Here is a 24016-nt window from a genome sequence, read left to right on the forward strand (position 1 = left end):
CCAGGCCCCCCCAGCCCCGCGGTACAGGCGGGGGGCAGTGCACAGCCCCAATCCCCTGCTTGCTGGTAGGGAAGAAGCTGGTGCTGAGCGAAGGGAAAAGTGGCCCCTTGCCACCCCATGGCCGGCACTCCCTGCTGCAGGCGCTTGCAGCTCATGCAGGGCTGTCTGGAGCAGGCACAGGCAGTCCCAGGTGGGCTGTGAGTGGCTACAGCATGGGGCACTGGCCAAACAGCAAGCAAGGGGCCACTATTCCCCATACTCAGCACCAGCTTATAACTCAGCCCCGCTGCCAGCCTGGCAGTGGGGCTGGGTTACAAGGTGGTGCTGAGTGCAGGGTGGGGGGGGAATGCAGCCCCTTGCCCGTCCCATGCCTGGTGTCCCACGCTGTAGCCACTCACAGCCCACTTGGGACTGCCTGTGCCTGCTCCGGACAGCCCCGTATGGGCTGCGAGTGCCTGCAGCAGGGAGCGCCAGGCATGGGGCGGGTGAGGGGCTGCTTTTCTCCGTGCAGGGAAGCAGCCCAGGGAAAAGCTGAGTGCGGGGGGGGAAAGTGGCCCCGCCGCCGCCCCATGGCCGGCACTTCCTGATGCAGCCGCTTGCAGCCCACATGGGTCTGTCTGGAGCAGGCACAGGCAGCCTCACACAGGCTGCAAGCAGCTGCAGCATGGGCCGCTTCCCCCACCACGCTCCTTCCCTGCCTGGGGCCCCCCCCCCCCACTTACCTGAGGTTCCAGCACTGGGCAGCCACGTGCTCCCAGGTCAGAAGCCCCACGCTGGGGCTTCCAGCTGAGGGGCGGGGCCAGGTAGGCCCCACTGTTGTGAGAGCCCCCGGGGTCCTACTGTCCTTGCTTCCTGTCATTTTTGACAGGAACCAAGGGCAGAGAAATGTTAATTTTCTACATTTTTTAGGGGCCCTGCGGGCCGGATAGAATGGCTTGCAGGCCGAATCTGGCCTGCGGGCTGTATTTTGCCCACCCCTGCTCTAAGCCTATTCCAGAAACACAACATCAGTCCCAGAGGACTAAAAATCTACAGTCCTCTGGTTACTACACACAACTCCAAATATGCTTTACAGCTATGCAGGAGAACTTCAGAGAAACTTAGAAATCATCTTTTTCACCTAACCTACTCAAAAAGAGAACATCTCAAGAAGGAAATCACCATATACTATAACAATTTAAAGAGAAAAATCCAAACATTTTCCCAAACATTATACAATGCATACAAAGAGACAACGTGAGATTTTCTACAACATGCATCCAACATAAAAAGAAGAAATGTAACCAATTACTCCAGGAACAACTTTCCCAACCACAAAACAACCATCAGAGAAACAACACCAACACTGTACAACATTTCAACCTTGAACTCGATGAAAAAGAAAGAAGCAACCAACCTTCAAATATCATCAATCTCTCCATGCACACACTTATCAAACCTGAAAAATCTGTCCTCTCTAAAGGCCTGAATTTCTGTCTGGAAAAATACCCTAATAAAATACTACAATGTGGAGAACTAGAAGAATTCTTCCAACAACTCCACCTCAAGGAATACTTCCACAACCAAAATTAATCCACTTCCAACAACACATCATCATTTGATAACATCAAGGAAAAGATCAACCCCCCAAAATAATCAGATTGGACATCTCACACTGGGCAAAATTCTAACCTTGACTGCTATGTTGCCTGCTTCAAGGAAAGAATGAACAACGAAATAATCAACAGCACATGCCACCATAACAACCTCTGCCCCTCAGAGAGAAGGACCATAGAAGCTCTAAGATCTAACCACCAAATGGTAATAAAACCAGCAGATAAAGGAGGAGCTATAGTTATCCTTAATCATGAAGACTACGTAAAAGAAGCCAACAGACAACTCTCTGACACCACCTACTACAAAAAAACTAGAGGAAGATCTTGCTCCCCTTTTCACCTTAAAACTCAAAACTACCATCAAATCATTTCCATCTTAACTACAAGAAAACCTACAGAATGTGATCACCCCACTACCTAGTACAGGGATTTTTTACATGCTCCCCAGAATCCACAAGCAAGGGAATCCAGGCAGACCTATTGCATCCAACCATGGAACCCTAACTGAAGAAATATCAGATTTAATCAAATCAGTCCTAAAACCTCTTGTCACCCAAAGAACGAGTTTTGTCCAAGACACAACAGACTTTCTGTGAAAACTTAAAAACACAAACCCCCTTCCTAGCAACCCCCTCCTAGCCACCATTGATATTACCAGCTTATATACCAACATCCCATGCTAGGATGGCATCCAAGCCTGCCTTTTATATCTACAAGAGCAAGATTACAGACCCAAAGATATTACTGAACTTATACACTTCATCCTCACACACAACAACTTTACTTTCAATAACCAACACTTCCTCCAGACCATGGCCACAGCTATGGGCTCCAAAATATAATATGCCATAATATACCAACCTTTTAGTGAGCCACCTGGAAGAAGAATTCCTCAAGGACTGCACCATCAAGCCCTTGCTATACTTAAGATATATCAATAACATCTTCATCATTTGGACTGAATACTTGCAATCTCTGATTGATTTCCCATCAGAAATTCAACAATCATCACCCCTCCATCAGACTATCTTTTGCATACTCCAGCACCAACATTTCCTTTTTAGACACTATGATCACTATCCAGAATGATGAAATACAGATCACCATATACAAGAAACCCATGAACCAACACACATATCTGCACAGAACCAGCCTAAACACACCAAGAATATACAGCCAAGCCCGCCGATACCACCAAATTTGCAGAGGAGAAAACCCGTGATCATCACCTCACAAATCTCTAAAGGGCTTTCACTCAACAAGGACAATCCTCCAGAGAGACAGATCACACTTTTGAGAGAGCCACCTAGATACCACATGAAGAATTGCTGCGGTACAGAAGGAAAAACCTCATGAATTGCACACCACTACTTATGACTGTAAAGAGGTTTCCTCACCTCTTCAGAAAAGAACAGAGAACCGGGAAATGACTTACCTGAATTGCTGGAGATGCAGCAGCTGCCAGAATGCTGCTTTGTTAGCCACTGGTTCTTCCTGATTGGCGTTCCCCAAGCGGTGAGCCCTATTTCCGATCTGGAGCTGGGTGGAGAGGGGGCAAGAGAGAGAGAGAGCCAGCATTCCCACCTGCTTCTCCCTGAACACCATGGAGAAACCCCAGGAATGAGGAAGAAGACTGGATTACAGCCTTGGAGCTTAGAGGAGCTCAAACAATGAGAGAGGTACTTGGAGGCATCTGCCAGCTGAGGAGACAAAGCCAGGACTACACCACAGAGGCTACGAGTCTCATGACTGACGGGAAGGTTCTTTTTTCTTTATACCTTTTTTTTTTTAATTAAAATATGTTTTGATGCAGGGGCTCCGGTGGAATGCCAAACCTGAGAAGGGGAAAGGAAACAAAGGTCTCATTGCTGACCAATCTGACTAAGAATGTAGAGGAGGTAGGAAATAGCTTAGCTGCAATTATACTTTAATTCTTTTGCTAATTAATTTAAGTTGTGCTTCTCAAAAAGGGGAGGATATTGAGCAGAGTCAAGCCCTGACTCTGGGAAATTTGGGCTAGAAAGGGCAGAAGAAAACGGTTTTCCAAGTCCAGTGTAAGTAAATACTTACCTGAGATGAGTTGCTTTGAAGCCATCATTGCACTCTACAGTTCTGGGGTGTGCACATCCTCACGGGGAGGGTAGTGATTGTTTAGTTCATAGTGAAACCTAGAAGAGAAACCAGAATTAAAGAACAGAGGTTGAACAGGACTATTCTCAAAGATACAACAATTGTCCACCGTATATTAACATCTGGTTGGTAAATGGCTGGGGTATAAGGGGAGGTCAGAGCCCCAGGAGGAAGAAGTCAAAGATCAGTATAATTAACCTCATGCAGAGAAACACCTCCCAAGGACTATAAATTCCATCAAGTCATGGCAGAAGAACCGGGTTACCAGTGCTGGTTATTTATACAGGGTCGAAGAGCTCTTCCTCATGGCATCAACTCAGAGGACATCCATTCATCAGGGTCCACAATCTTATAGGGTGCAATTTCGACAATGACATATCATCCCTCCCTGGAATCTATATGGAAAATCCTCAAACAATTGCAACCCATACTAGAATAAGATCTAATTCTTAAGGAGATCTTCCCAGAACCATCCATCTTAGCCTTTAAACAAGCACCAAACCTTGCCAACCTCATCACCAGAAGCAAACTTCCTATGGCTCAAAACACACCAAATGGATCCAGACCATGCTGGGATAAGAAATGTAAAACCTGCTAACATATCTCTACCACCCCCACAATAACTATATCTCATAACAGAACCATCAACATTCCTGGATCTTACACCTGCACCTCCAGGAATATAGTATATCTCATCCAATGCACTAAATGCCCTGATGGAAAATATGTAGGAAAAACCAAGCAACTGCATACCAGAATGAATGCACACTGAAAATCCATCAAAGACAAGAATACCCAATTACCTGTGGGGCCAAATTTCTCACAAGATAACCTCTCTCTCCAGTTTCTCAGTTCTAATCCTCACAGGGAATTTACAAAACACCTTTCACAGCACTGCACTTCATCAACCTACTAGATACAAAAAAATCACGGACTAAATATAGAAATTGGATTTATGCCACATTATAACCTGCCTAACATCTGATACCCCTGATAAACTCTCTACTACTTACCAGCTATTTTCTTATCACCAGGTCTACATTCCCCTTCCTTTCCCCACCTGTTTCTCACCCACTGACTGCTTCAATTTGCATTTTCTCTGACTGACATTCCTGCATACTGGCCTCTGGCTTCTATTCTATTCTATCCAGGAAGAGCACCGGCCAACTGCAGATGCTTCCTCAGCCTGATGAAGGGTGTTTGTACCCAAAAGCTTGAAAGAAGATTTTTTCCAGCTATTTGAGTTGGTCTAATAAAAGATATTAGATTTACCCAAAGAACCTTGTCTAGCGAGGTGACAGTCAGTGTTTTCCAGAATAGTAAAAAAAACAAAAAGGGGGGGGTTCAGATTGCATCCAGTTATAGTTTTGAGACAGAGGAAAACCTGTTGGTTGTGGCTAAACAGGGAGAAAGAACAGTGTAGGATGTAACTTAAGGTCAGGAGTAGGATGAATTGGAAGATGTTTTGCCAGGGTCAGTCATAAGATTGCTGCCCATCTATTTGATCCATCTTTTCTCATTCTAGTCATGTTTAGAAGTCCTTAGCAGAACTTTTCTGTCCCTGGTATATTTCATTCCTCCCTGGATAGGGACTTGCATCAGACCCCTCTAGCTTCAAGGTAAAACAGATTAATTTTGGTTTCTCATATATTTGTAAGGGCACCAAACCACATAAGACATTTTCCTTCCCTGATATTTTTCTGATTTGAGGATTGCCCGTTGACTTTCTTTGATCCTGTTAAAAGAAAGACAACCATCTCAGCTAATTGGCCCTTCAGGCTACTATAGCGAAGGCACAGTCAATTCCATAGTCAACAGCATGCAAGGGAACAATTTGGCTGACTATAAAATAAACTTCTGCTTCTCCAGCCATAGCAAGGCAGGTGAACCACTCTGCCACCCCACCCCACTCTGCCCTTTGGGCTTAACAAAACAAAGGAATTTAGAGGGACTGTAACAAATTTGACAGGTTTATTTGCCTGGTGGTTTTTTTTGAATCTGCCTACCTACAATTGGATGAAATTGTAAGAGCATGAAGACAAGTACTGTCATATGAAAAAGCTGAAAGAAAACCTCACGTAATAGGACCTCCACCCCCAAGACTAACTATGACCTTGAGAATCTCCCACCCTGTAAAAAGGGAGCAAGTGAAGATATAAATATGAGGGAGCCATGACACTGTAACACAATCCTACACTGAAAGATAGCTGAACCACATGACCTAAAAGGTCTTTATGTCTAGGACTACATTTTAATTTCAGTTATAATGGAGTAAAATTGGAAGTAACCCTACTGATCTTATTTTTAGGTGAAGATACTTTGGATTTACACTGGTGAGAATGAAGTCAGAAGCTGATTGCCAGTGCTTATGGGTGAAATTCTGTTCAAAATGAGTGGTTGGATCAGGGTTGATGACTTCATTCTGACTAAAGGACATTCATACAATTCAGATATTCCAGTTTGCTTCTTTTAAGCATGAGTTTTGCTGATATTTAAATTGGTAATCATATGTCCAGAACTATTCAATAGCTCAGTGCAGGTAGCTTAGGTGGAGAATAGGTCATTTTCCAAGTTAGAGATATGAAAGATTTTAGTATGAGCTGGTTTTATGCAATTCCTACTCTCACATATCAATGTTAAATTGATGTCTTTGGGTTCTTGAGCAAGGGATGAAAACCACTGTAATACATGAATACATTTGTTTTTAATGATTTCCATTTGTTTTCTTCCTGAACTTTTAATTTTTAGTTATTGCACCATGCCTTGTGAAGAAACAAAGTCTTCATAAAGTAAATGACTGTGGAATTCTTTTGAATAATATTATGCATTTTTAAAGATTAAATATATGCACCAGATGATTAATCAGATGCAGATTTAATTTCAGGTTGTTGTGGTTGGTTAAATGTCATGTGTTTTTTTCTGACTGAAAACTCACACAAAGTCCCAAGATACTTTTTTCCCAAACAAACATGAACTGTCTTAAGTTCAAGTTGTTCAGATTTTTAATTATATCACACTACAGAGCTATAAAGAAAAAAATGAGTCCATTGGATAACAACAGGAAGAGTGTTACTATACAAGAAATATAAAGGTCCTTCAGCAGGCACTGTCATCCTGACACACAATACCCCTACTATTCCATCTGGGATTCTCTACCACATAAAATCTGACTGGAAATCATGAGAATTTATATTAAAATCTGCCAGGGTTACCCTCATGATATTGAGGCCCTTGAAGCAATTTCTCTTATCAATGATTTACCATTGTTTTTAGAATCAAGAAATTGTTCTAACAACATGGTATTATGTTTATAAGGGGCACATCTACACGAGATGCTGACTGCGCACTAGCCTGGTATTACTGTGCAGTAGTGTTGTGTGGCAAAAACCGTGATGCTACACTACTGCACAGTAGTATCAGGCTACTGTGCAGTAGAGTCACAAAAAAAGCATTCAGTAGCACTACTGCGAAAGAACTTCGGTTACTGTGCACTTATTTAGTACTTGTTTATACAAGTGTTAAATAAATGTGCAGTGATGACTGCAGTAGCATCTTGTGTAGACATAGCCAAGGAGTAGGAAACTAGATTCTAGGTCATTAGCTAAGCTCTTTTATTTTGATCTTTGTTCAGCTATAAAAAAGGGGAAGATTATTTTCATTTTCTTGGGGCAGCAGAAGGATAAGAAGGCTTTTGTGAATGCTTCTAGTCAAAGCCACAGTAAAGGTGTGATTTAAAAAAATAGTGTAGAGCATCTTCTAGTAGAAGTCCTAAAAGTAGCTAATATATTATGACTCCATATTCAGAGCATCAATATTCAGAGAATTGAATATACTTAGCCACTAGATGGCAATGCAATGTGATACTGGAGCTGGTGGTTTTGGAGTTATTTAAGGAGACATTGGAGGTAGGACTGCTAGAGTCAGAAGTGAGAAGCCATATTATAATTCATCAGTCCCAGGAGACAGTGTTCACTAAAGCATTGGCTATGGTTACAGACATCTCCATTAAGAATCTAATTCAGCATAAGTCATCTTTGACTTTCCATCCTAGGTTTGTTTCCAACATTTGCCACCTACAGATGTCATATGTACAATAAATGTAATATCTGATACATCCTGCTTTTGCAGTGATGGATGTAATGGTCTACTACATCAATAGTACTAAACTATGCTCGTTGTCTTACACAACTTTACAAGATTCAAAGTTAGCTGAGCTCAATACTTGATCTATCTGAGGTACCTATAATAGGAAGTGAAAGCAGTATGTAGGAGTACTCATGTAACCTAGTAAAGTACTGTGAATCTTCTAACAAGAGAACTTTCACATTGTCCTGTGCCAAACCCTATGTATGGGCGAAGGGGAAGTTCCGGAAGAAAAGGGGCTATGAGGGCTGTATTCAATTTTGCCTATTTGAACATAAAACCCCCACTTTCTTATGATCAAAAAGTATTTCACTCAGCAAACAAATGTGTACTAAGCTGTATTTTTCTGGACATATGTTGAGTATAGTAATAATAGAGCAGAATATTCAACTTGGATAACTTGGTAAAGAGGCAACCAGCTTGGATTTGCAGAATCTCCAGGAATATCTTTACATGGGATTTTATTCCTCAAAACCCACTGTCATTTTGTGCAATCTTATCCATTCCAAAGGCAAATTATATGCTGTACTGTTTTATGAGGTCAAGGGATAAAGAATCTCTGGCACTGATTTAACATAATCTGCAGAATGAGTGACTCTCTTAGAAGCAGAAGTACTGTAGAATCATTCCAAGCTTTCCTTTAATAAGGGCTTTAATTCCTTTAATAAGGGGCTTTGGGAGTGCATCTGTGAAGTAATCTTCTTCTCCATAAAACTGGCAAGTTTTCAGTTCCAGCAACTGGAGGCATTTTTGTCTACAGCTAGAGACTGACGTGAATCAAAACTATGGATTTAAAATTCATTTAATCTGTCTCTCTCTCATACTAGCACGTGTACATACCAGCCTGCAGTCAGAGCTCCACGTGTTGAATGTTCAACATTGGAATGGACGTGGCCAGACAGTGAATCTAGATCCAGATTTGGTTTTGGATTCTCATTCCAGTTTTTCTGGAAAGGGCAGCATCCCCCTCCCCCAAATCTGAACATCCCAGAATATTAAGAAGTTTGAAATGCAGAACACCATCCATGTAGGTAGGTCTATATGGGAGGCCTTGAAACCTATCAGTGGAAACCATTTCATGAACTGATCAGACTTTTCTCCCTTTCCTCCTTAAGATTTTTCTTAAAACAGGTTATTTTGGAAGGTTTATAATTCCAGTCTACTCCTCACACAGTTAAAATAATTTAGAAAAAATATAAACCTGAAGATTAATAACAGAAGTAATTACATAAACTTAACCCAGGTCCCTGATCCCAGCACTAAGGCATGTTTTAGGGCAGGGCTAGGCAAAATACTGCCTGCAGGCTAGATGTGAACCTCCACAGGATTTTATCTGGCCCTGGCGGAACCTTCAGCCCCACCTGGCCCAGGTGCGGAGGGAAGACTGAACCATGGCGCATGTGGCTACTCCCACTGGCCCTGGGTGTGCAGTGGGGCTGGAGCAGTGTGCCAGCCAGACTCACTTCCCAACAGGTTCCACAGTCATGGCTCCTTCCAGCTGCTGCTGCCAGTCTCTGCTGTCGCTGCTGGACCCTGTCCTGTGGCTAGGACACCTCAGCCCATCTGCCCTGCACCTACTGCTGGAGGTGCCAGACAGATCAGGTGGGTGGGACCTCAGTGAAGATTGGCCCAGAACCCATGTGGGCCGGGTGTGCTCAACCAGACAGAAGGGATGGACCAACAGGTCTTGTTGGTCTAATAAAAGATATCATCTCTACTACAAGTCCTGGTTTCCTCTAGACCAATACAGCTACAACCTGGATACCATCCTGAGGAGTAAAACACTGCTCAATATGAATGAGAGGTTTACAAACAACACAAATATGTTTTAAAACAAACCCAGCACTGAAACTGCTGTAAGCTAGCTCACTTTTAGTTTTGATCTCAGTTGCTACAACAAAAGACAAGAAACTGCAAAGGGTCCTTCAGGAAGTATGACAACCCCTGATGAAGAATAACTCTGTATGATATATACTGTTATTGCATTAAAATGTTAAAAGAATGTTAGGGTTGCAAAATTAAGCACTCAGAAGTTAGAAAATGTGTTACAACCTTATTTCAACTGGCTTGTGCATTTGCATTATGCTATGATCTTCAAGTGCACGTTTATTCTTTCCTATGGTATATATGCCTCATGCAGTGCACAGGATAAACAGCTTCAACTAAAGGAGACTGCAATATAACTGTAAAGTCATCAAAATTCCTTCAAGTCAGCATCACTTTTAGCTTGCTTATGTTCATATTAAAAAAGCCCAAACAGGTAAAGATAACAAGCAAACCAAACAAAAATCCCCAGGGGGTTGGGAAGCAAAGGCCAATAAAGGACAAGCTAAGAGTAAAATGATTGTATTTCATATAATAAGAAGCAGTCACAGTATGCTCATTGCCTTGCCAAGGTAAACCACACAGTGTTTCTATATAAACATATAATAATAAAAATATGATCCTCTGGTCCTACGATGCCGTCATCATGGTTCTGTGTTAATTCTATTACCTTTGTCAGGGATAGAATAACTCGTTGTGGTTCTCATCCCCAAAGAGATTGCAATAGATTATGACTAGCTATTGGAACATAACAGAATGTAACTTTACAGAATTGCATATGCATGTCTAAATGCTAGTCAACAGATGTGTCATCTTATAGTCTCATGCAGCTATAATTTATCAAGGAACACTAACTTGAACACAACATCTGGTTCTCATTGACATGTTTTATACATATATATGTGTGTGTGTATGTATGCATGTGTATATGTGTGTGTGTGTGTGTGTGTGTGTGTGTGTATAAATATAAGCTACCAGGTTTTCCAGATGGGTTGGTAGGGACATAAAGAGGAAAGACACTTGCTCAAAGTCATAAAGTAAAATTGGGCTCAACCCAAACCTGAACATGAGAGTTCCAGCCATAGTGTTTTTGCATTAGATTGTCACCTGTCTTAATTTCTAAAAAGATCACTATAAAACAGCTACAATTTGAATTGTTGATATGTCTTTTTTTATATACTGTCATTAAATATTTTATTTTTCCTGGCTTATTTCATTTCACTGAAGCTACTGTATCAACATTAACATTTTGGTATATTCTATTGGTAAGAAGCACAGAAAGAGAAAATACTATCACTTCTTTTGAATCCTGGTTACTCATTCTCCCTACTAGGCCCCAATGCCACCATAGTGTTAAGGATTGTTCTATTCTACTCCAATCCTAGGTCCTGTCCTATAATGTGTGGGTATACCAGGAAGCTTCAGTGGGTCTCAGCATGGATACAGAGGTTGGCCATGTGTTGTAAACTGCAGGGCTGGGGCAATACATAGATTGTAAAAGGATATTGTTAAACAAAAGCCACTGTTAACTAATAGCCTGTTCTATCTGTTACAGGTCTTGTGTATTTAGTTTTATTTTTCACTGCACCTCAGTGCCAATTTATAAATGCTGATTCCCCAATTTCCAGTTAAAATAGCTTTGCTTCTAAAAGAAAAACTAAGGAAATGAGACCCAGAGACTACATAGTCTCACATAAAACATACCCCTTAATAACATACAAACCTTGGTTCTGAAAGGGAGAACAAAATTTTTTAAAAGATCTTTCTGGGCATGACTACACGTGCCTGTTAATGTGCAGCAATATGCTTTGGATCTTATCTCTCTGGAGCTTATTGCTGCTGGCATGAGTCTGCATGCGTTCATGGACCGCAGCACATGGACCTGGGTCAGAGCACCCCTGGCTGGCAGGGACCCTGGGGGTCAGCCCTCATAGCCCAGGGCTGCTCCAACTGGGCTCAGTGTGCTGTGGAGGGTTTGGCTGGGGCATGAGGGTGCTTCAGCATGGGGTTAGCTGGTAGTATTTACAACTACTATCCTGTTGTGGAGTTTATTATTTTTGTGTGCCTATTAGGGGCACACATTTAGGCACTGAGACATTTACTGTGCAGTTAGTTAGGCAACTGCACAGTAAATGTCTCGTGTAGATGTGCCCTCCTTGTAGCAAGTTGCTGAGTAGCCGCAGCTAGGGAGCCAAGCCTGCTCATTATTCTCCTCCCTATGGATCACTTGCAGGCTTCAACATTCGCTTTTGTCAAGAGCAGTGGTTCTCAAACATTTCTTTCACTGACCACTCGAAAATTGTTGAGGGTTTCGGTGGACCACTTAATAACCTTTTTTGTTCTACAAATTAAAGCACACAACTCACATTTTAATATCAGTAGTCTTACCTTATAAGTACAGTTATTCTCGATTGTTCCGCAACCTTTCTGCGGACTACCTGAATGGAGCTTGAGGACCAGTAGTGGTCCGCAGACCACAGTTTGAGAACCTCTGGTCTAGAGGAAGTGATGTTATTGCTCCTTAATACCATGTATGGCCAATTTAAGAGTAGGAGCAATCTATTGATGGTCTTGGTTTAAGAATCACTGGATGAAAATTGTGGCTTGTATTATGCAAGAGGCCACATTAGAAGATCATAAAATCTAGACCCATACAGTACATTAATTTAGCCCACAAGAGGAAGAGGGGGAAACACCTGAAAGACCTGGTTCTTTGAACATCAATTTGCATGGCCAGGTATAGACATTTATACTTTTACTGGTGTAAGTGATCAGAAACTGGTCTGTACCTGTAACAGAACAGAAGTTTAGCACACATAGACTAGTTTTAAAATGGTGGAACCCAGGCTAAGATTCCTGCCCTCCCCACCACCAAAGGGCAAATGTGTGTTTTGTTTGCTACTGATCTAAATTATGCCGCTTACAGAAAACTCCGTAACTTGGATTGATTCTGCCTCAGGGTTTTTTGAATGTCTGTACCTAGCCCATATGTGCTGTAACAGATGGAAGAAACTCTACATGTGTCTGTTGCAGAAGAGTGGAAAATAAATATTGACAAAGGTATACTAATGAGTACCTATGGCCTGGGAACAATATGGCCACTTATTCTTTAGTTCCTCTGCTTTACAATGGAATGAAATGTTGATATTTCATCGTGCAAGGCTATGAGGTACATTGGATTGAAAAAAATAGAAAATAAATTCTGAGAAAAGTGCAAGCTTCTGAAAACTGCATCACTTGCATAGGAGGAAAAAATGCATGCTAGCACAGTTCACGCCAAAGCTGCCGTGAAAACCAGTGAGCCCTGCTTTCTTCTTATCTATCTTACCAAACAACATTCTGGTAGGGTGCATCCCTAGTTTTACATCTCTCAAGTACATTATAAAAGAAGCTTAAAGAAGCTGTGATGCTCCCATGAAGTCTGTTATGTGCACTAGCCAAGTGCAAGGAAGCAGTAACTGTCCCCTCTCTTTTTAGAGCTTCCCCCAAAGACTAGATCATTATCTTCTCATTTGGAAAAAAGAGAGACATGAGGCAGTCTGGTGAAAGGGCAAGCCTGCTCGATATCTGTCCGACCTTTTGACTCTGCTGCCCTGTTAAATTGAATCGCTTCTGCTTCCAACCCCTCCGAGTACATAAATAATCCAAAGAGTTGAGGAAGGGCCATTGATACAGTTGATAGCTTTTCCAAAACTCTTCATCCCAGATTTTCAGCAAAGCTTTGCATATTGGCTACTAAACTCTTTTGAAAATCTGGTCATGTAAGCAGACCATGTAACATCAAAGCAGCTGCTGCAGGCTAAAGACTCTGGAAAAGAAGCTTATTTTTGTGTCCAAATAGGAGCCAAGTTCTTTGGAAAATCTAGGCCATCAGGACAGAATTCCACTCCTCTTCAGCAAATAAAATGTCTGCTCAAAAGCAGGTCTAAACAAAAATTAGACTATAGTCTTAAATATCCATATAGAATAAGTTCTATATACAACTATATATTCAGACAATGGATTTTCATATTTTTTGCTTTGGTTGTCTACAGGGAAGAGTGTATAATGCTTTCTGTTGGATACCAACAAGAAGTGAGTTGTTAAAGAAGCTGGCTCTCAATATAAGGCTCATGTATACAGAATGTAAAAACAAATGGGTGTAGTCACTATTGCCAGAAGGGGGTTGCTGGGATACATTCCTTTTAGGGAGTGATTTAAAAAAAACCCAAAACCTCATATCTACATACTGCTGAAGACCGAAAATTTAAAAATGGAATTTAACCATATTTATCATTCAGATAATTTATAAATGACGTGGCTCAGTAGCATTCTGACAGGCATGTATCACAACATGTATCGTGACATTCCTACTGCCTCAGAGAGGGCAATGAAAGCAAAACGCATTTCCTTGTTGAAGCCTCAGGGCCATTTATGGTATGCTCAATGTGCACAACTCCTACTGGCCTCAATGGGAGATCCATCAGGGATCAAAAACTGTATGTGGATATTAATGCATAGTATTATGGCCTTCTTTGGAGACCGTGCCAAAGCATACATTACGTAGTGCTGCATGTAGTTGTTTTAAAATGTTCTGAACACCGATGAACATCAAGAACTGAATGCTACAACTTACAGCCAAAAATAATACTTTGATATGGCTATAATAGCATAAGTGTATGGAAACAAAAAGGAGGGAAGAAAATTGCCTCAGTAGAAAAATGATTACTGGACTGAACTTGGCTTAATCTCTTTTATATTGTTCACCAAAGGGTCATTATAGTGATGATGATATTTATTTGACATTATCCAACTGTAAAAACTTTTGGTCCAATGTAACTTAGGTTACTGTGATCCTTGCAGGGAGAATTTGAATTTGATCTTAAATAACTGAGATAAAAAACATACTGAAAAGTACAATAAATCCAGCATAATGCACTCTTACCCCAAAATCCACATTCCAAAACACTTGATGAGAAAGAAGACCATTATAGTCTGAATTATTTATACAGGAAAACAGCTGAAAATAATAGTTTTTTTTGTGTCATAAATGAAAGTACAGCTCCCCAAAATCATAGGTAAATGTGAGTGTCTCTTACAGGTACAAATCAATATGTAACGTACCCAACACTACCCATTACTTTTATATTTCATAGACTAAATCTGAATGTAAGGGAATGTACAAAGTCTCAGTAGGTATTATTCAAATAAAAAGGGACCAGAAAAGAAGCCTCAACAGGAAGAGCAACCAGCAGATGTATATTAAAGTAAACTTCTGTTTTTTCCTTGAAGCTTCTTTCTCCTCCGCATTCAATCAACATCCCAAACACATGGGATGGCCATCCGTCCAATATCTTGACAGATGACAGGAGACATGACAAAATCAGTCAGTCAATGGTGCTTGGCAGTGGTGTGGGAGGAAAACCTGATGTGTGAGCAGCAAGCCTTCTCACAGTAGCTACAGGTCCACTTGTCAGATGGAGTTTGAAGCACACTCTTCTTCCTGGCTCACTTGCAGGCCTCAGCCTGGGCTCTGTAATGGCTCTCCACAGTGACTGCACCAGCTTTGACCTGGCTTCTCCAGAATGAGGATTCGCCCAGGTGTTGGTGGGAATGCTGAATTTCTTGAGACCTTGCTTGACCTTGTCACTGTATCAGAGGTTTGGCTTTCCTCTGCATCACGGATGGTTCTTGAGTTGGCCATAGAGCATAGCCTTCAGCAGACAATCTTAAGGCATGTGCTCCACATGTCCCAGCCAGTGAAGCCTGCGAGTGTCCAGTGTAGTTTGCATAGACTTTAGGCCTGTCCTCACAAAGATCTCATTGTTGGTGATCCATTGGTCCCAAGTGACTGCAAGGATTTTTCTCAGACAGCAAAGGTGGAAACTGTTCCATCTTTGCTTCTGCTTGGAGTACATGATCCCAAACACATCAAAAAAGGTTTTTGCAGAGGGTTAAGGGGGATGACTGGTACTTCCTGTTTCTGGAGAGGCTGGAAATAACATGAGAGCCCTATTTCATATAGTTTTTTGACAGTATTTTGGCAGCTTTGTTCCATTTCTCTGCCTTGCAAAGTATGTGGGAAATGAGGGAATACTATTAACCAAACTTTTACAAGAATCCAGAAAGACTAGTTCAGATACCCTTAGGGCAGTGGTTCTCAACCTTTTTTAGATTCAGGGCCACTTCTCAGAAAATGCCTGCTCTTTTAGCTATCACTTCTTTTCTTGACTCCAAAGAAAAATAACTAAATAAGGGAGAAAAATAGAGCAATTCTTCTATTGTAAAGAACTCAGAAAGACCATAAGTCAGAATGTTTTTGACACTATGAATTCCTATTTGAAATCTGTGGGTTTATTTTGTAAATCACGTGTAGGCAATTTCACACCTAATAGTGCTAATATTATGCAACACCCCATAGCACCCTCAAAAGGATCTTATGGCATCCCAGGGTGCTGTGGCATCCTGATTCAGAGTCACTGAGCTAAGGGGATTTGAGTAATTTAACTGGCACTTAGGAAAGGTGCTACAGTGATGGCTCAAGAAGGTGCAGTCCTATTTATCCCATTGAAGACAAAAGGATCAGCAGGTGTCCCTGTGTTCCTTTGGCAATATAGCTCCGCCTTGATGCAGCATAGGGAAGGGTGGGAGAAGCTGTATTCAGACAATGGCAATAGAGGACCAGTCAGGAGATGGTGAGTAGGGGGTCTCAGTATGACTGAGAATGAGAGAGAGCCGGTTTCAGTGTTCTCAAGTTTCAGCACAGGTTGAAAAACTGCATGAAAATAATTCCACATGAATGTGCAGCTGTCCTTTTGTCTTCTTACCAGCCAAGTTGAAGGAACTAAACCCACCCCCCCCATTTATGTAACTTCTTGAGTTCTTGAAGCATCAGGTTTTGTAAATAAAATGACCATATCGGCAATGACCCTTTGTCACACCAGACAATCCATTAGAAATGCCTGTTAAATACTTCAGCACAAGGGATGGCTTTGGCTTGCCTGATTTTTGTTTATACATCATTATCCAGAGACCCTGTATGACAAAAATGTACAAAACATATATTTTGGTTGAGTTGACCTTTCTGGAACTAATTCAGATCAGATCTGCTCTTCAACTAATAATAAAGTACAGGAATTTGAAAAAAACAAAAACAAACCAACAATACCCCCTGTCTCATTCCCATCATAAAGTCTAAACAGCTTGGCTGTGTGTTGGGAAATTCCTTAGAAGCTGAGGGTAGGAAACTTTCCCTCCCAGTCATGTAGTGGTTTCACAACTGCTAACATGGCCTCTAGGCTAGAGTGGAGTCTCTAAAACCTGTGTCTGCAGAGGGAATTGGTAGCAGATCCACCTTTTTTGTCTCTTCCCCAAATCTCTGCTATAGAGAACTGGGCTACTAGTTAGAAAGGCTGCATGCCCTTTTTTTGGTAGGTATTCAATCCTAAATCCTCCTTCCAAATGCAGTGAAACTGTTGTGGTTCCACACTAATCTAGGAGTCACTAGGCTTTGCTATAACGAATATTGAGGCTAAGTACAGACAGTCAAAAAGCCCGACGCTGAGTCGATTCAGTCTTTGCAGATTAGGTTAATCTTTGCAAAGATTAAACTGAGAAAAAACTGGATATACATTTACCTTTGATTCAGGTAATACAGCCATATGCCTGCACTGGCTCAGGCCAAAACCTGGGAAGCACTAGCTCTCTCGCATGTAGCCAGCATGGGCTGTGTGCTCACTTCCTTTTCCTGCTGCCCCCAAGGTCTCTGGGATTTGTAGTCCACAATCACAGAAGCAGCACTCTGCAAGATTGTTCATCACTACCTCTTTCTGTTTCCAGGAGTCTCTGGGATTTGTAGTCCAATGCCACAGCCAGCAGTAACTTTCAGTAAGTTTAGCAGAGCAAGGCAGCTCTTTACTAGGGGGAACCAGGGTTTAACTGGGGGAAGCGGGGTTTAACCCCCCTCTCTGGCCCCAGATCCCAGCCAGGGTTTGCCTGAGGGGGGCAGTCCCTGCCTCTCCCCGCAACCCTTCTCTGCTGGAGCAAACAGCCCAGTCCAGCCCATGGGCTGGCAAGGATACTGGGGAACTCTGATTTTACTTGAACCAGGAAGGGGTCTGGGACAGAAGTTTCATAAACCAGTTTGACCCAAATCAGTTACACCTAATACTGTATTCAACCAGGTTTATTTTAAACCAGTTTCAGCCATTTTGAAACTGATTTATGTGTACCTAACTTCTATTCTGTTGCAGGTTTAAACCAGTTTCTGATGACTTAAACCAGTTTATGTGTAAATTCAGTCCCCCACCTGAACCTTCTGTAACTTCTGTCCCCCGCCTGAAGAAACAACAAAGCCCACTATCTAAAGACAGGCTAATTCACTGAGCTGAGACACAAGAGACCTAGATTCTAGTTAGGTCTTCAACTTCTCTGTTTTTGATCTGCTGTGAGACACTGAATCAGTCACTTCATCTCAGTGCAACTGCTCCTTTTGCTTTCTGTTTTTATATTTGAAGCTCTTCACAGCCAGGACTTTTTCTTTCCATAGGCTTATGCACTATGGCATTGATCATGGTTAAAGTATCAAGACAGTACTGTAATACACATAATAGTGCTGGTGTAAGAAATATAAACTCCTCTCACTCCTCCTCCTTATCTTCCTCATCTGGACCGTTAAATTAAGGTGTTCTGGATTTTGAGAACACAGTTATAAAAACCTCCCTATACCTTTCTTCCTTCCTGCCCCTTCTTCACTTGTCCATTTCAACAACTTAACCTTTGATCTCAGATCTTATATGATGTTAATTCAGTCTAGTGCAGAAGCATAAAGGAACAAATTATCCCCTCAGGTGCAGCAGTATATATATTAAATGGTATTTGAGCAATACCATAAACTCTCATACAGAAATTTGCTTGAGTTGAGAGTAAACAAGTATCTCAAGATTTGGTCAACTGACAGTTGTGTTAAAATACACAGGAAAACTTCATGATAAAAACTGGAATAATGAAGAAAAACACAGTCTGTGTTATATGTATAAAAAATAGAATTAGAAAATTAATTTGTGAGTAAGAGGAACAGCAGGTTTTATTAGTGGCTTATAAACAACAGCGAAACCTGGAAGTGACAATTAACAGCAACCCACAGCTTGTTAAGTCTGTGATAGAAGGTTACAATTCATAGGATGCCATCTGGAAGGGGAAATTATCTGAAAGTGGCTCTTAAAGCAAACTCGTTGCTTAATACAAATTTCTGGTTCAGAAATAAGAGTACAAACTGGAAGCAATTCATACTGCTGCAGCCTTGAGAATTCTGCTAGGGTTTTGGGATCCTCTCCTTCCCTCTACCACCATAAGTTTTGTCCTGATCACCACAGAGTGCCCCAAAGCTTCATAGTTGATTGAAAATGTGCATCGGAAAAGATCAGTATTTAGAGGATGGTTAAGACCTCATTTAAGAAAGCTGCAGCAGCTGCCCTCAAAAAATTTTGTCTAGCATATCCTTATAATTTATTCAGGATATACCTGTATTGAACAGTAGTTTTCAGGTAAAAAAAGTGGGCAGAAAGCACTGTGAAGAATGAGAGCAGAATGTATTAGTCCGGGGGTTGTCAACCCTGGGTACATGTACCCCTAGGGTACTTGGGAAGGCCCTAAGGAGTATGTGCCAGTGGGTGGGGATGGAGTGCCACTACCCACCACCCTGCACCACCACCTCCCAGGAGCAGGGCCAGTGGGGAGGGGGCAAGGGCTGGACAGGCGCTGCCTAGCGGGCTGGATGCAGGAGAAGGGGGGAAGCATGCACGTGGCAGCCACTGCTGCCACGCACCATCCCATGCTGCTGCTTTTCTATGTCTGGCCATGCGCCACCCTCTCCTTGTCCCCCCTCCCCCAACTCTGCATCTGGCCACTGGAGGTACATTTATTAAAATGTACATTTTAATATTAAAAAGGTACATTTATTGAAAACCCCCATATTAGTCTATATCTCCAGTACTATTTAGGGTTGGCTTTAGATCCATCCTCAAGCTCTATTTGCCTTAACTCCTGACTGTAGTCTAGGCTGAACACATGATGCTTATCTCTATCCCACAGTTCTGAAAGACCTAGCACATGAGATTACAGGTATAGTGGCAAGTGTTCTTAATATCAATCTCTATCTGATTGGAGAATTTAAATTATATCATAGCCTTTAAGAGGAAAAATTGTTTTTTAAGGAGGAAAAATTGTTATTTTGGTAACTATAGGCCCATTAGTATGCTCTCAGTAGGCTGCAAAGCTGTAGACTGAATTTTGAAGGAAAGAGTAATTAAAGAAATTAACTAGAACATGGGTGAAATGCAAAATAGTCTCTAGCTTTGGTAAATCCAACAACAGAGAGACTGACCACGATAACTTCTATAACCTGTGAGTTCCTCAGTTAGGAACTACTGGGAAGGAGGACCTGAGTGTATTAGCTGATCACTGGATGACTATGAGCCACTAATAGGATCCACTATGAAAAGAAAAAAGGTGATCGGAGGATGTATCAGGCAAAGTATTTCCAGGAAAGAGAAGTAATGACATTATACAAGGCACTAGTAACTTCACTTCTGGAATAATGCATACAGTTCTGGTTATCTGTATTCAAGAAAGATGAATTTACATGGGAACAGATGAAGAAAAGGGCTACTGGGATGATCAGGAGAATGGAAAGTCCATCAGAATGAGCAGGCTATAAGAATTTGGCTATTCAGTACAGTCAGGTGAGAGGGGATATGATTGCTGTCTATACAAGTACTTTGAGGGGAAATGGGGAGTAAATGCTAGGGAGGAATAATAACTATTTATTAGGCCTGCGCGAAGCAGCTAGTATTTGCTTTGGATTCAGATTCAGCGAATTTGGGGGGCAGTGATTCAATTTGATGCTTCAAATCACTGTCCCGATTCAATTTGGCCGAATCTGATTCGGAGATTTGGCAGCTGCTGAATCTCAGAATCTCAGAATCAGCCGGGCCAGGCCCCTCCCCCACCCCTATCCCAGCCCGGCAATGGCTGCCCCAGCTCCTGGCACTTGTTAAAAAAAAGCCCAGGCTTACAGGGTGCTGCTGGGTAGGGGGCAATCCCTGCTGCCTCCCACTGCCCCACACTGCATGGGGGCTCTGAACGAGGCCCCCAACCACCCCCCCTCGCTCCCCCAGCCCCCCACTGTCCTGCCCCTAGTACTTACTAGGATGGAGTCACCTGCAGCTCCTTGCAGGGACTGCCCGAATCATCAAAGCTTTCTGAATCTTTTCCAAAGATTTGGAGAGCTTTGAATCAATTCAGACCTTTTAATTGGCCCCCTGATTCGATTCAGATTTGGAGATTCGGCCACCAAATCGGGCTGAATCGCCTCTGAATCTAAACACCACCCAAAGCTTTGCATGGCCCTACTATTTATGGTGAGGAACAAGACTGACACAAGAACATATAGGATATACAATGGCCATGAGTAAGATAAGACTGGACATGACATCTTTCTAACCGTCATAGCTATCAAATTCCTGAATAGTCTTCTGTTTTGAGTAGTGAGGGCCAAAAAACACTTAATTATTTTTAAGATGTAGGTTGGTACACTTATGCAAAAGAAATGATGTGGTGCCTGCTTATAACAGGGGATTGGACTCTGAGCCAGGAGGTTTTACTGGCGTGATGCTCCTGTGACAAAAGAGGGGGCAGTGCATCCCATGTTCTATAACAGCAGAATTATTTACCAGCTCCTAAACTGTTACCACAGTGCTAACAAAGGTTTTAGGGATATGCACATACGTTACTCAGACCGAAGCAGCAAGACAATAGGGTTGCACAGGTATAACTGAGGTTCTCATGAGACCTGGAGAAGATTTATTGCCAAATTCAGAACCAAGAACTATGCTTAAGGATTAGCTTTATTCAGCACATTGAGGGACTACATATACATGAATGATTAATAATTACACTTTAAAAGTGATTATGAGGAAACTCAAACTAAAGATAGTAGTATTTTCAATATGAGATAAGCCCAGCTCATGGAGTCAATCACAGAAACTAACTGTATGGGTCACTGATAAGTAGTAACATGATGTACAATTTAATTGTAAAAAGTAATTAATGCTGTTTTAAATTCAGACTTGTCAGCTGTTCAATACTCGCTTCTTATTATATATTCTTTTAAAATGAATAATGTACTGAGAAATATAAGTAAGGTGGCAAGCAAGAAAAAATGCTTGACCTTGTACAGTGTTTGCTCAAAGGACTGCTGTACTGTGGAACAGAATTAGTCAGCTGCTACAGAAGTTAAAAACCTGTACTGGCTTGGCATGTTCACAGAGGAACACAGATTAAAACTGTCTGAACTTTATAAACAGTAAGAATTTTTATTTCCACCATACTGATTTCACAAGATAGTTAATAACCTTTATACACACTATTCTTTAACTATGGAAGAGAACACTTTTTTTTCTGAGAGAAGGCACAGTACAGCCCTCTAGCATCACAGGGTGCTTTGCTCCCACCCCCTTAGGGAGATAGTATGTCACTTGCTGAACTCTATTGCTCTAGTTGAGCAGGTTGCTGAATATACTCCATTCACAATCCCCACTTTGTGCTGCAAGGAGACATAGGCTGACTTTGAGCAGTCTGGGTCAGCCAGTCAGGGCTCCCCTGTGCTCTTCTGCTATCTGTCTCTAGGCAGACTGAGTCTACATAGCACATTAAGGTGTGTGCAAAGGGGCCCTGTGGTTGCACAGCATCAGCAATGCTCATCAGGGTCTCCATATTCAAAGATCGGTTCAGGCATCTCCAGGTAAGTTTCTCTATCAGGAGAGCAAACTTGGCAGAATTCTCTCAGGTCACTTGAACATGTGTACACAACTTTTGTCCACTGTTTTGGTTTATTACTGGTCAACAATTCTGAACAATTTTTGCAGACCATTTCCTGAAAACTTAAAATATTTGAAAACCTTGACTAGTTCTAGCTTCCATTATTGAGTAGGAAACTGCACTTATATAGTATTGGGCCTACATTACTACATTTGTTCTCCCATGAAACTCATCTATATTTTTTAATCCCTTCCCTATTTTAGGATCATAGGAAAGTAGGGCTGGAAGGGACATCACCTAGTCCAGGCTCCTGCTCAAGGCCAGATCATTGCTGACTAAACCATCCCAGCCAAGTGTCTGTCCAACCTGCTCTTATAGGCTGCTTGTAAATGCCATGGGCGTTTAATTCTGTTTAGTTCTCCCTAAATTGAAATGGTGGGTTTTTAAAAACATTGCTTCAATTTAGGGAGAGTTAAACTGAACTAAACCCCTGTGGCATGTACACAAAGGTGGGGGCCCAATCCTTACCTCCCTCTTTGGCAGTAGGGGGGGGTGAGCTGCCGGTAGGCCGTGTGGTTCCTGAGCTTCACAGGGGCCCCCCAGGCGGCACCTGCCCACTGGCACCTGGCCCAGGCAGTCCCGGGGGGCGCCACAACTGCAGAGAGAAGCACTGCTCCCCAGGACCCCCCCCCCCCCCCCCCCCCCCCCCCCGTAGCCACAGAGGGGAGCACTGGATCTCCACACAGCTCAGGCAGGCAGGATCCAGAGATAAAAAAATATATATATATCAGGCTCACCGCTTTTTTTTTCTTCTTCAGTGAAGCCTGCATGGGGCGCTACTGGCAATATGCCATGCCAAAGTGGAATCCGCCGCCAAATGTGCAAACAGCAATGCCATTAAAGCGGTGTAAAAGGACATTTAAACTGCTTTAATGGACAATTTTGTGGCGTGTACAAAGGCCCATAAACTTCCAATATAAGATTCTCCTGCTTCAGCTTGAGAGCATTGTTCCTAGTCCTGTTCCCTGTGATCCCCAATAAAAGCTCATCTTTATTCTCTCTGTAATTGTCTTTCAGGTATTTGAAGACTGTTATCACCCCCCCCCCCCCCCCCCCCCCTGGTGTCTTCTCTTCTCCAGACTATGTAGCCACATGGGCAGAAGAGAAAGCGAAAAAGTCAAATCTTTAGTCTTCTTGCATATTGTGGGGAAGAAACTCTTTCTGTTTATAACACCTTGGCCTTGAAAGAAGGCCAAAATATGCAGTTAAGTTTAATTTTGCCCAGATTTGAGAAGTACTGCACACTAAAAAAGAATGAGGCCTGTCTTTGAAAAGACGTTTTTATAGGCAGACATGCAAAAGGAGAAAGTATAGGTCAAATGTGCAGGGCATCAAAAACTGTGAACATGTTGCAGAGCTAAATTCAGCAAAAGGGATTGTCCATGCACTAGGCATGAGGTGACACCAGTTTCAGACAGGTAGATCTTGAGAAACTGAGTCTAGTTAAAGTGTGTGCTTACAGAATA

At 42.1% G+C, this 24016-nt stretch overlaps 1 long non-coding RNA gene across 2 annotated transcripts in view; it reads right to left on the reverse strand.

The window, feature by feature from the left end:
- Positions 1 to 3064: 3064 nt before the first annotated feature.
- The window catches only part of LOC102385585, a 32420-nt gene continuing 11468 nt past the window's right edge, over positions 3065 to 24016 (reverse strand). Inside the window, exons 1-3 of one of the 2 annotated variants that reach the window (XR_323346.2) lie at positions 17309 to 17382; positions 3666 to 3763; positions 3065 to 3134 (exon numbers count right to left, since the gene is read on the reverse strand). This is a non-coding gene — a long non-coding RNA (uncharacterized LOC102385585). Of the gene's footprint in view, positions 3135 to 3665; positions 3764 to 17308; positions 17383 to 24016 lie in introns of those variants that run through there. The other variant, XR_003093083.1, reaches the window with a different exon arrangement.

Source organism: Alligator sinensis, unplaced genomic scaffold (genome assembly GCF_000455745.1).
Source record: "Alligator sinensis unplaced genomic scaffold, ASM45574v1 scaffold544_1, whole genome shotgun sequence".
Classification (NCBI taxonomy): domain Eukaryota; kingdom Metazoa; phylum Chordata; order Crocodylia; family Alligatoridae; genus Alligator; species Alligator sinensis.